Source organism: Hyla sarda, chromosome 1 (assembly GCF_029499605.1).
Source record: "Hyla sarda isolate aHylSar1 chromosome 1, aHylSar1.hap1, whole genome shotgun sequence".
In the NCBI taxonomy this organism is placed as follows: Eukaryota; Metazoa; Chordata; class Amphibia; order Anura; family Hylidae; genus Hyla; species Hyla sarda.
This window is the reverse complement of record NC_079189.1, coordinates 137,142,388-137,154,984: the sequence shown is the minus strand read 5'-3', so window position 1 is coordinate 137,154,984 and position 12,597 is coordinate 137,142,388. Positions and strand designations below refer to the sequence as shown.

Genomic DNA, 12,597 nt, shown 5'->3' with positions numbered 1-12,597 from the left:
AAAAACATGAAAAACATTATGGCTAGTCCATGATGGATTGCTGAGTTACTGAGTTACTTACATATGTTGGCTCTGATGAAGTAGGACCTACTGTATATTCACTGAATAGCCACTTTATTTTAGACATCTATCTAGTAGCCTGTTAGACCTCTTTAGAGGTTCAGAACTGTAGCAGTTGATCATGGCATATATTCCAATAGATGTTATTGGCCCATGTGGACAGGGTGGCTTCTTGCAGTGGATGCACATTAGATGGAGGTACTGACATGTTCTAAATAGCCTATTTTACCTCAAGAGATGTTTTATAGGCTACAAATCTTGGGACTATGCAGGTCAGGGAAGTGAGGAACACTCATTGTCATACTTCTGGGACCAATCCATGACAATACAAACTTGTGGCATTTTTCTGCTTAAACTGTCCTACCCTTCACATGACAAGTTACCAGGAAGGCATGACTTGGTCATCAACGATGCTCTAATAAGTCCAAACACCCACAGGTATGAGAGGACCCAGGGTGTCACCCTTACACCACCTCCACAAGCCTGAACGGTTGATACCTGACAGGAAGAGTTCATCGATGCATGCTGCTTATTGAATGATTCTTGATATCTCTTCTCAATCCTTTTGTCAACAAGTTGTTACTATCCATATGATCTCCTTCCAATGGATATTTTTCCTCAATCACATCCTTCTCAGTAAATTCTTGACACTGTTGTAAGAGAGCATCCTGCAAGGTTAGCAGTTTTTATAAATCCTGTCTCCACCTAGTCTAGTTGCTCAGGTCCCTTGATTTTTCTTTTCTTATGTGGATTCACATTGAAACTGATCCACAGAAAACTTGCTCTTTCAAAATAAAGATTACCTCTCATGATCTTGTTAAATGTTATAATCCTCCCAGTTCACTGCCCCCATCATGATAAACCACCCCCTGCCTTTATTTATGTATTTATTTTTTTTCATTTTCACCTTTATATTGCTCTGTATTTTCTGCTCAGTCTCAGTCAGATTTACAGACTGGAAAGGGGCATTACCCAGAAGCCTGTGTCATCATCTGAAGCCTTACAGGGGAGAACTTCCTCCCTCATTATGCTACACACAGCCCACAGCAGTTCAGTGTGAGATGAGCTATGATTGGCTAAGGCTGTACCCCCCACCCCTCAGCAAGACTGCATTTCCTGATTTTGAACTTCTGCCAGGTCAGCAGGAGTCCAAAGCCTGTGCAAGACATGGGGGAAATGTGCTCTGGACAACCAGGGAGACACCTAGTGGCAGCTTTTTTAAACACAAAACATAGAAAACTTCATTTTTTTTTAAACAAAGTACTTTAGAAAGATTTTCCATTTACCATAAGGAGTGATATAGCAAAAATTAGTTTTAAATGGGCACTCTCATTTAAAATTAATTTTTGCTATTGCACTCCTTATGGTAAATAATAAAATTATCTTTCTAATGTACTTTGTTAAAAAAAAAATGAAGTTTTCTATGTTTTATGTGTGTTTAAAAAATCTGCCACTAGGTGTCTCCCTACTTGTCCAGAGACCATTTCCCCCAAATGCAGTCTGGAGTGCTGAGGGGGGGGGGGGTGCAGCCATAGCATAGCTTATCTCATGCACTGAACTGCTCTGGGCTGTGTGTAGAAGAGTGAGGGAGGAGGTTCTCCCCTGTATGGCTTCAGATGATGTCCCACCTGCTGGTTAATGTCTCTTCCCAGTCTGTGAATCTTGTCTGAGACTGCGCAGAAAATACAGAGCAATATCAAGGTAGAAAACTAACAACTACTAAAAATAAAGGCAGGGGGTGGTTTACCATGATGGGGCAGTGAACTGGGAGGATTATAAAATTTAACAAGATCATGACAGGTACTCTTTAATGAGAGTGCCCATTTAAGGTTGAACTCCGGGGTCACATGTCTAATTTCAGGGAAGCTCCAATAATGAAGGGACAGGTATCTCTAATAAAGTAGTCATTTAGTTAAGTCCACAATGCAACCCTCAGATTAGATCAGAAAGCATCTTTACCTGCATCACAAGTAAACTACTTTTTGAACCATTGCTCAAAATTAATGTGGAGGAACTTACAGATGTCTAAGAATATAAATATTAGATAGGCCTTAAACATTCTTGTTCTTTCAGACTATATTCCTAAAAGGTGCTATATTGGGCAATCCTATTTTGCAGCATATTAGTCTTTTTTTTTACATTACAGTGTTAAAGGTGAATTCACATAGCCATATTATACTACATTTTGAATGAAGCTTTAATTGGGCTGCCATATAGGTGCATGTGCTTCTACCTCAGTATGCCTTAGGAAAAAAAAATGTACTTATGACATTGGTTCTAGGTGAGAACACAGTATATTTGTACATATGACACCCAGTATAGAGTGTATGGCAGCACACAGAGCATGTGAGTTCTGTCAAGTGCATGACCACTAGAATCCAGATTTCGAGTACTTTAAACAAATGGAGAAGGTAACTTCAAAAGAGAGAGAAGGAATATATTACTAGGGTTTGTGGATTAATGTGGACTACATAACCTTACATTGTATCCAATTCTACAGGGTGGGCCATTTACATGGATACACCTTAATAAAATGGGAATGGTTGGTGAAATTAACTTCCTGTTTGTGGCACATTAGTATATGTGAGGGGGGAAACTTTTCAAGATGGTTGTTGACCATGGCGGCCTTTTTGAATCCAACTTTAGTTTTTTCAATAGGAAGAGGGTCATGTGACACATCAAACTTCTTGGGAATTTCACAAGAAAAACAATGATGTGCTTGGTTTTAACATAACTTTGTGCTTTCATGAGTTCTTTACAAGTTTCTGACCACATAAAATGTGTTCAATGTGCTGCCCATTGTGTTGGATTGTCAATGCAACCCTCTTCTCCCACTCTCCACACACTGATAGCAACACCGCAGGAGAAATGCTAGCACAGGCTTCCAGTATCCATAGTTTCAGGTGCTGCACATCTCAAAAATTGATGGCATGGTGTGGTATATGGGGTACAAGGATAGTGGGGCCCTTCTTCTTTAATGGAAACCTCAAGGCCACTGGATATGAGAAATTGCTACATGATGATGTGTTTCCCTCTTTATGCACTGAAGCTGGCACATTCCCTGAGTTTTTCCAGCAAGATGGTGCACCACCACATTTTGGGTGTCAGGTCCGATCATTCCTAGATGAACAGTTTCCTGGAAAGTGGATTGGTCATCGTGGGCCAGTTGACTGGCCCCCAAGGTCTCATGATCTGACCCCCTTAGACTTTTATCTTTGGGGTCATTTGAAGGCAATTGTCGGGTCATCTGAAGTCATCTATGCTGTGAAGATATGAGATGTGCAGCACCTGAAACTACAGATACTGGAAGCCTGTGCTAGCATTTCTCCTGTGGTGTTGCTATCAGTGTGTGAAGAGTAGGAGAAGAGGGTTGCATTGACAATCCAACACAATGGGCAGCACATTGAACACATTTTATAAGTGGTCAGAAACTTGTAAATAACTCCTTAAAGAATAAAGTTACGTTAAAACCAAGCACACCATTGTTTTTCTTGTGAAATTCCCAATAAGTTTGATGTGTCACATGACCCTCTTCCTATTGAAAAAACAAAAGGTCGCCATGGTCACCACCCATCTTGAAAAGTTTCCCCCCTCACATATACTAATGTGCCACAAACAGAAAGTTAATATAACCAACCATACCCATTTTATTAATGTGTATCCATATAAATGGCCCACCTGTATAGTACCACCACAGTATAATACAAACACACTATAAAATACATTTATTAGGACTTGGGGCCATTATATGACATCATAGACAACTATTTTGTGGCAAAACCATTATGAGTTAAAAGTGGAATATGTAATATCCACACATGAAGATAAAGGGCCTCATTTACTAAGCCAAACCCGACCGTTTTTATTGGGTTTTGTGGACTAAATTTCTGAGCGACACTTTTTGCGACATGTTTGGACAAAAAATAGTCTACATTCTCACAAATCGCTCGGAGAGTTTGAGAAAACCCTACAAAGGGGCGTGGCTTATCAAAATGGGCGTAACCCGACATTTTTCAAAAATCACCAAAACCCAACGAAAAAGTGGAGAAGAGTGAAATTTGAAGACCCGACTGTCAGATACTGGTGCAAAAACAGGTAAAATGGTCGTTTTTTTTTCCCCCAGCATGATTTCACACTAATGTTAAGTTCACACCACGGAATTCCGCGAGAAATTCCGCTTAGTAAATCAGGGCCAAAGTGTTTTACTGTTTGTACAAGTATGTACAGAATCTATTCAGAAGTGGCATTCCGTGTTCAACGTATCTGTCATTCTCAGTCCCTTCAGTCGTCAAGCTGAAGCACATTTCCACAGTGAATTCTCAAACAAACTGCTGTAGGTTGCAGGTTGCATTACCTAAGCATGAAAGCATTTCTACACTATTATCACTGGACAAACAGATTTACAAGAGGGATTCATGCTAATTAAAAAGGTCTGGGAAAGATATTATTGTAGCAGAAGAAAATAAATAAACCTTCATCGGGATCACATTAAAGCTAAAAGAAAGTGAATGAATGATAAAGCACAACCCCTGCAGAATGACTGTGTAATGGCTCAATTCCCTTCCATTGTCACATTGGCAGGCTTTTTATATAGAGAGCTTTGTAGGCAGATTGTAAACACATCCATGAGAGCATAGGCACGTGATGTTGTATCGTCTTGAGACAGTAATTCAAAGTGATCGCTTAATGAAGAAGTTGTATGAGGTCAAATATCTGCTTAAGCTATTATTTCCATTTATGTAGGGCTGTAACATGTTGTAAATAAAACAGTGTTAACTTCAGCAGAAATGCCTTCTAAAGGTTTCTGACCCAGATATAATGGCTGGAATCATTGCTTGTCATTATGTATCTAATTATAATCCACCATAGATATCAAACTGTTCTTGAAAGATCCTGTAATTTGAAAGAGGGATTTACTGACAATGTAATGTATGTGGGGCCTGACAGACATCCTTGAGGATGGGTACTCCACCCCTAGACTGATTGCGGGGGGGGGGGGGCGCCGCTGGGAACCCCCGCGATCTCTCCTGCAGCAGCCCCCCCCAGTCATCTGCTGCACAGAGCAAAGTTTGCTCAGTGGCTGATGAGTCACGATACAAGGACCAGAGGATCATGACGTCACAGCCCCACCCCCCTCCATGAAAGTCTATGGGAGGGGGCGTGACAGCAATCACACCCCCTCCCATAGACTTGCATCGAGGGGGCAAGGCCATGATGTCATGATCCTCCGGCCCCTGTATCGTGAGTCATCAGCCACAGAGTGAACTTTGGATAGGGGATAGGGGATAAGTACCCCTTAAAGTACCCCTTTAAGTTGTGGTTACATTGAGGCATATTTATATGAATATAAACGTAATAGTCTGATGAGGTAGTGTGTCCCCATGTGGGCGTAGGGAGTCATAGGCCAGGCAAAGCTCCCTGGGAATAAATTTATGCAAATTAGGGAGTACCCCTATAAGGAGGGCCCCTAGTGGACGGAAATATAGGATCTGTTTTTGTATTATAGCATGCTTTCCAACATAAAAAAACTTTCTCAAAATAAAAGGGTACCATGTATTAATAACATTAGCTTTTTTATTGAAGGCCAGCACAGTCTTTCAATAAATATTTAAAGCATAAGTAATAGTGTTGAGCGGCATAGGCCATATTCGAATTCGCGAATTTTCACGAATATATGGACGAATATTCGTCATATATTCGCTAATTTCGCATATTCGTAATATTCTCGTTTTATTTTTGCATATGCGAAAATTAACATATGCAAAAATTTGCATATACAAAAATTAACGCAAGCGAAAATTCGCATATGCAAATGTTCGCATATGCGAAAATTCACACACCAGTCTCACACAGTAGTCTTAGAGCCTTCTTTACACCACACAAGCTGGAAGCAGAGAGGGATGATCACTGTGATGTGTACTGTGAAAAAAAAAAACACAATATTCGTAATTATTAATATATAGTGCTATATTCGCAAATATTCGTGAATTCGCGAATATGCGATATTCGCGAATAAAATTCGCATTGCGAATATTCGCGAGCAACACTAATAAGTAACAGCAACACAGTTTTTTTTAAAGAAAGAATTAGTCCATTTTGGGAGACCTGCAGTTTTGTGGCTTGTTGTAGATGCACAAAGAAGGTGATTGTGATATGAAGAAGGTAAGAGATCAAAGCTGCCAGGTACCGGCAAAGACATGCCCATATACAGTATAGTACAGTAAATAACAAAACTTAAATTTGGACATCAATATGGAGGGGAAATAATAAAAGACAATCCAAAGCTTGACCTCCTAACACCCCCTCACCTTTTCTCTGAGGAAAACAGGGTTCTGGTTTCCCATTGTACAGTAGAGGCCCATGGAAGTCTACAGGCGCAACATTACACATATGTGCAACACAGATCTATAATACAACTGTTTTCATAAGGACAAAAAATCTTACTATTGTACTTTTCATTTACATTTTATCTAGAAATGTATTATTACAGTATTTAATATAGTATTTAGATTTCAGGGCTATGGAATATGTTGTAAATACAGAAAGTTATGAGAAATAAATAAGATGAAGCTTTAGTTTTTTAGTCTATAAGGCTATGTTCACATATCATTCTTCTTCAGCTGTCTTTTCAGCCGTCTGTTGTTCAGCAGTTTTTTTTTAGCCATTTTAGGGTATAAAAGATGGACAAAAACAGGCATCTATTTCCAGTAATTGAGTTTAAAGGGGTACTCCGGTGGAAAACTTTTTTTTTTAACCCCTTAGGCCTATTTTCACCTTAAGGACTCAGCAAATTTTCATTTTTGCATTTTCGCTTTTTCCTCCCTCCCTTCTAAAAATATAACACTTTCAATTTTGCACCTACAAACCCATATAAGGGCTTGTTTTTTGCATCACCAATTGTACTTTGCAATGGCATCCCTTATCTTATAATTTAACCTGCATCAAAACCAAAACAAAATTATTTGTGGGATGAAATCTAAGAAAACAACACCATTTTGTAACTTTTGGGGGCTCCCGTTTCTATGCAGTGCAATAATTGGTAAAAATGACACCTTGTCTTTATTCTGTAGGTCCATACGGTTACAAGGATACCCAAGTTATGTAGTTTTTATTTTATTTTAATACTTAAAAAATTATAAACTACATGCACCAAAATTAGTTAATTTAAAATTGGCTTCTTATGACCCCTATAACTTTTTTATTTTTCCGTGTACGGGGCAGTATTAGGGCTCATTTTTTGTGCCGTCATCTGTAGTTTTTATTGGTACCATTTTTGTTGATAAAAAAAAAAGAAAAAAGTTTTCCACCGTAGTATCCCTTTAACCCCTTAAGGACCCATGACGTACCGGTACATCATGAGTCCGCTCCCGTTCTATAATGCAGGGCCACGGCCCGGCCTCTAACAACGGGTGGGACCCGTGGCTAATAGTGCGCGGCACTGATCGCGGTGCCGCATGCTATTAACCCTTCTAAAGTGAAAGTAAACTAATGCCGATTAGCTCAGGGAGCTGTTCGGGATCACCGCAATGAAATCGCGGCATCCTGAACAGCTTACAGGACAGCCGGAGGGTCCCTACCTGCCTCCATGCTGTCCGATCGCCGAATGACTGCTCAGTGCCTGAGATCCAGGCATGTGCAGTCAAGCAGCAGAATCATTGATCAATGGTTTCCTATTAGAAACCATAAGAGGAAAGAGAAAAGACGGAGGCGCTCCTTGTGGAGTAAAATCACTGCAATGTAGGGGGGAGGGTAGGGGGAAGAATCACCGCTCACCCGACATAGTTGTGTAGCCCATACACAACAATGGTGATCGCGTAGAAAATAATCCGGGTCTGCAGCCTACCTGATATGAGACAATGGTGAACAGGGCGGGCTTCTAGTTCAGGAATTCATCGGCGCTGACTGGGAGAAGGACATCAGACAGGTAGGATACCTTGACAGAAGATTTTATTGTGGATAATGCAACGCATTTCACCACGCATGCGTGGCTTCATCAGGCCTGATGAAACCACGCATGCGTGGTGAAACGCGTAGCATTATCCACAATAAAAGCCTCTGTCAAGGTATCCTACCTGTCTGATGTCCTTCTCCCGGTCAGCGCCGATGAATTCCTGAACTAGAAGCCCGCCCTGTTCACCTATGAGAAACTATTGATCAATGTAAAAGATCAGTGTGTGCAGTGTTATAGCCCCATATGGGAGCTATAACACTGCAAAAAAAAGTGAAAAAAAAGTGAATAAAGATCATTTAAACCCTTCCCTAATAAAAGTTAGAATCACCCCCCTTTTCCCATTTAAAAAAAAAACTGTGTAAATAAAAATAAACATATGTGGTATCGCTGCATGTGGAAATGTCGAATTATAAAAATATATCATTAATTAAACCGCACGGTCAATGGCGTACGCGCAAAGAATTTCCAAAGTCCAAAATTGTACATTTTTGGTCACTTTTTATATCACGAACAATAAGTCCTATCAATGCAATGGTACCGCTAAAAACTTCAGATCATGGTGCAAAAAATTAGCCCTCATACCACCCCGTACGCGGAAAAATAAAAAAGTTATAGAGGTCAGAAGATGACATTTTTGAACGTAAATTTTCCTGCATGTAGTTATGATTTTTTCCAGAAGTACGACAAATTCAAACCTACATAAGTAGGGTATCATTTTAATCATATGGATCTACAGAATAAAGGGAAGGTGTCATTTTTACCAAAAAAATTTACTGTGTAGAAACGGGAGCCCCCAAAACTTACAAAATGGTGTTTTTTTTTTCCGTTTTGACAAACATTTTTGGGTAAAATGACTGATGTCATTACAAAGTAGAATTGTCGGCGCAAAAAAGAAGCCATTATATGGATTTTTAGGTGCAAAATTGAAAGAGTTAAGATTTTTTAAAGGTAAGGAGAAAAAAACGAAAATGCAAAAATGGAAAAACCCGGGGTCCTTAAGGGGTTAAAGGGGTACTACACTAGAAAAAAATGTTTAATCAACTGGTGCGTGAAAGTTAAACAGATTTGTGAATTACTTCTATTAAAAAAATCTTAATCCTTCCAGTACTTATCAGCTGCTGTATGATCCACAGAAAGTCCTTTTCTTTTTGAATTTCCTTTCTGTCTGACCACATTGCTCTCTGCTGACACCTCTGTCCATGTCAGGAACTGTCCAGAGGAGGATAGGTTTTCTATGGGGATTTGCTCCTACTCTGGACAGTTCCTAAAATGGACAGAGGTGTCAGCAGAGAGCACTGTGGTCAGGCAGAAAGGAAATTCAAAAAGGAAATAATTTCCTGTGGATTATTCATTAGCTAATAAGTACTGGAAGGATTAAGATTTTTTTAATAGAACAAATCTGTTTAACTTTCTGGCACCAGTTGATTTAAAAAAAAAAAAATGGTTACCAGTGGAGTACCCCTTTAATGGAACTCAATAGAAAAAACAATGGGAATGTATAAGATTGTATAAGATAACAGACATTATTTTTGAAAAAGACGGTTTGAACATGACCTCAGACTAACTGGATGATAAGACACATTTAGGCTTAGAATACATTTAACAATATGTATGCCCTGGCCAACTGGTACTTAGCGCACGCAGACATACATTGATGCGCTGTGGCATGTAGAATCTGGAAAGCAAGGGCAGTATCTACAATCGATTTATAGACAGCAAGTCATGCTCATGCCCACCAATAACCCTTTAGATGCCATGATCAATACTTCACCTGCTCAGTGACACTTTTCTGGGATCCATTTGTATAGTCTGCCACTGATCAGTGTTAGGCCATTGCATAGCAATGAACAGTAATAACAATCAAGTAATGGCTACAAATAGCCCCCTATGGAGTCTTAAAAAATGTAAAGTCAATGATGAAAAAAGTTTATAAAAATATAAATAAGTCCGTCCCCTAATACAAATTGAAATTTCATTTTACAAAAAATAAATAAATTAGAAAAAAATGAACACACATATTTGGTATTGCAACAAGTGTAAATGTGCAAAGTATTAAAATATAATGTTAATGATTCCATACAGTGAATGACCTAAAAATGAATAACATGCCAAGTCAAAAATTGCTGATTTTTGGTCATATCACATCCCAGAAAAATAAAAATTGTTTAAAATGAAAAATATACACAAAAGTGGTACCGATTAACAATACAGGTCACAATGCAAATACATAAGTTTTCATATTGCCATGTTTGTTGAAAAAAATAGAAAGTAAATTGGGGTTAGAAATTTTTTTTAAAATACATATTTTGTTAAAAAAGCTGCATTTTTTTTTTTTAAAAAAAAAGCAGTACAATAATAAAAAAAAAAGCATATATTCATGGACATTGTTTTAATTGTATTGACCTACATAAGAAAAATAACATGTCAGTTGTACCGTAAAGTGTACTGTGGTACTATGTAAAAACGGTAACCCTTAATTTTTTTTATTTTCAGTTTCCCCCCACATTGTTTGTGCTGTACATTTTTTTGTAAAATTAAAGCTTCCATTACAAAGTACAATTGGTTGTGCAAAAAAACAAGCCGTTACATGGCTCTGAGGATGGAACGCAAAAAAATAGTTACCGTATATACTCGAGTTTAAGCCGACCCGAATATAAGCCGAGGCCCCTAATTTCAACCCAAAAGCCCAGGAAAAGTTATTGACTCGAGTATAAGCCTAGGCTGGGAAATACATCACCCCACCCTGTCATCATCCAGACCCCCGTCATTGACATCCTCATCATCATCACCGCCTGTCATCATCCAGACCCTCATCATCATCACCTGTCATCATCCCCTTGTCATCATCCCACCCCCCCTTCATCATCCCCTTGTCATCATCCCACACCTCCCCCCTTCATCATCCCCTTGTCATCATCCCACCCCCCTTCATCATCCCCTTGTCATCATCCCACCCCCCTTCATCATCCCACACACCCCCTTCATCATCCTCTTGTCATCATCCCACACCCCCCCTTCATCATCCTCTTGTCATCATCCGCCCTCAGTGGTCTTCAACCTGCGGACCTCCAGAGGTTTCAAAACTACAACTCCCAGCAAGCCCGGGCAGCCAACGGCTGTCCGGGCTTGCTGGGAGTTGTAGTTTTGAAACCTTTGGAGGTCCGCAGGTTGAAGACCACTGCGGCCTTCGACATCATCCAGCCCCCTCTCACCCCCTTTAGTTCTGTACAGTACTCGCCTCCGCTCGGCGCTGGTCCGGTGCTGCAGGACTGTCCGGAGAGGAGGTCGTCCGGTGGGATAGTGGTTCCGGGCTGCCATCTTCACCGGGGGCGCCTCTTCTCCATGGTTCGGGCCCAGAATAGAGGCGTTGCCTTGACAATGACGCAGAAGTACATTGGTAATGAACGTACCTCTGCGTTGTTGTCAAGGCAACGTGACTATTCTGGGGCCGGGCCCGAAGCGCTTAGAAGAGGCCTCCCCGGTGAAGATAGCAGCCCGGAACCACTATCCCACCGGACGACCTCCTCTCCGGACAGTCCTGCAGCACCGGACCAGCGCCGAGCGGAGGCGAGTACTGTACAGAACTAAAGGGGGTGAGAGGGGGCTGGATGATGTTGAAGGCCGCAGTGGTCTTCAACCTGCGGACCTCCGGAGGTTTCAAAACTACAACTCCCAGCAAGCCCGGACAGCCGATGCTTGCTGGGCTTGCTGGGAGTTGTAGTTTTGAAACCTCTGGAGGTCCCCAGGTTGAAGACCACTGCGGGTGGAGAGTTCACTCGAGTATAAGCCAAGGGGGGTGTTTTCAGCACGAAAAATCGTGCTGAAAAACTCGGCTTATACTCGAGTATATACGGTATGCCTATTAAAAGGGGAGGGAGGGGGGTATTGAAAACACAAAAATAAAAATTGGTAAGATTTCCCAGCTAGGATGCATCCAGCTTTTGCAAACCTACAACTTACAGCATACCCTGGTTGGGAAACACTAGAATTTTTCCTATCCAGTTCCTAGTACTATTAATGGTGTCCAACGGTGTAGAATAAGCCTAAATTAACTGATCTTCATCATTCCAGTAATATGCAAGGCTGGATGAAGGTCTATAGAGGAATCCTTCCTCTAAATACAGTTTCTGTATACAATGTCCAAATAATAATAATAATAATAATAATGCCTTATTACTACCGGGCACACATTATGATGGAAGAGGCCATAAAGCACCTTTGCCTTATAACTACTCTTATCTGGCTCTACCAATAACAAGGCAAAACATATTCCCTTCAAGCATATTCCAGAATTCCTGTTCATGTTGATCTCTTCGCTATTCAAGTGAAGTAACACACAACTATGTAGTATTGAGGAGCACTAACTACACACAATTCACTCAATGTAGACTACATATGTAATGTTCATTTTTTTTTTATCCAGTTCTTTAAGGAAGCAGTGACCTGAAGGTACCTGTATAAGAGATCAACTACTGTAGACGACAGCATCAGTAAAAATGAATGACAAATGTGTAAAAGGAGCTCAGAATAGCTCCATCTGCATATAATCATATGGTATTATGTAAAATCATACTCTGGCAGTCGCT

The 12,597-nt window shown here is 40.3% G+C and overlaps 1 protein-coding gene across 1 annotated transcript in view; it reads right to left on the bottom strand.

Annotated features, from left to right (window-relative positions):
• Positions 1–12,597, bottom strand: part of PDGFC (platelet derived growth factor C) — a 345,852-nt gene that overhangs the window by 90,259 nt on the left and 242,996 nt on the right. The gene's annotated exons all lie outside the window — the stretch shown is intronic.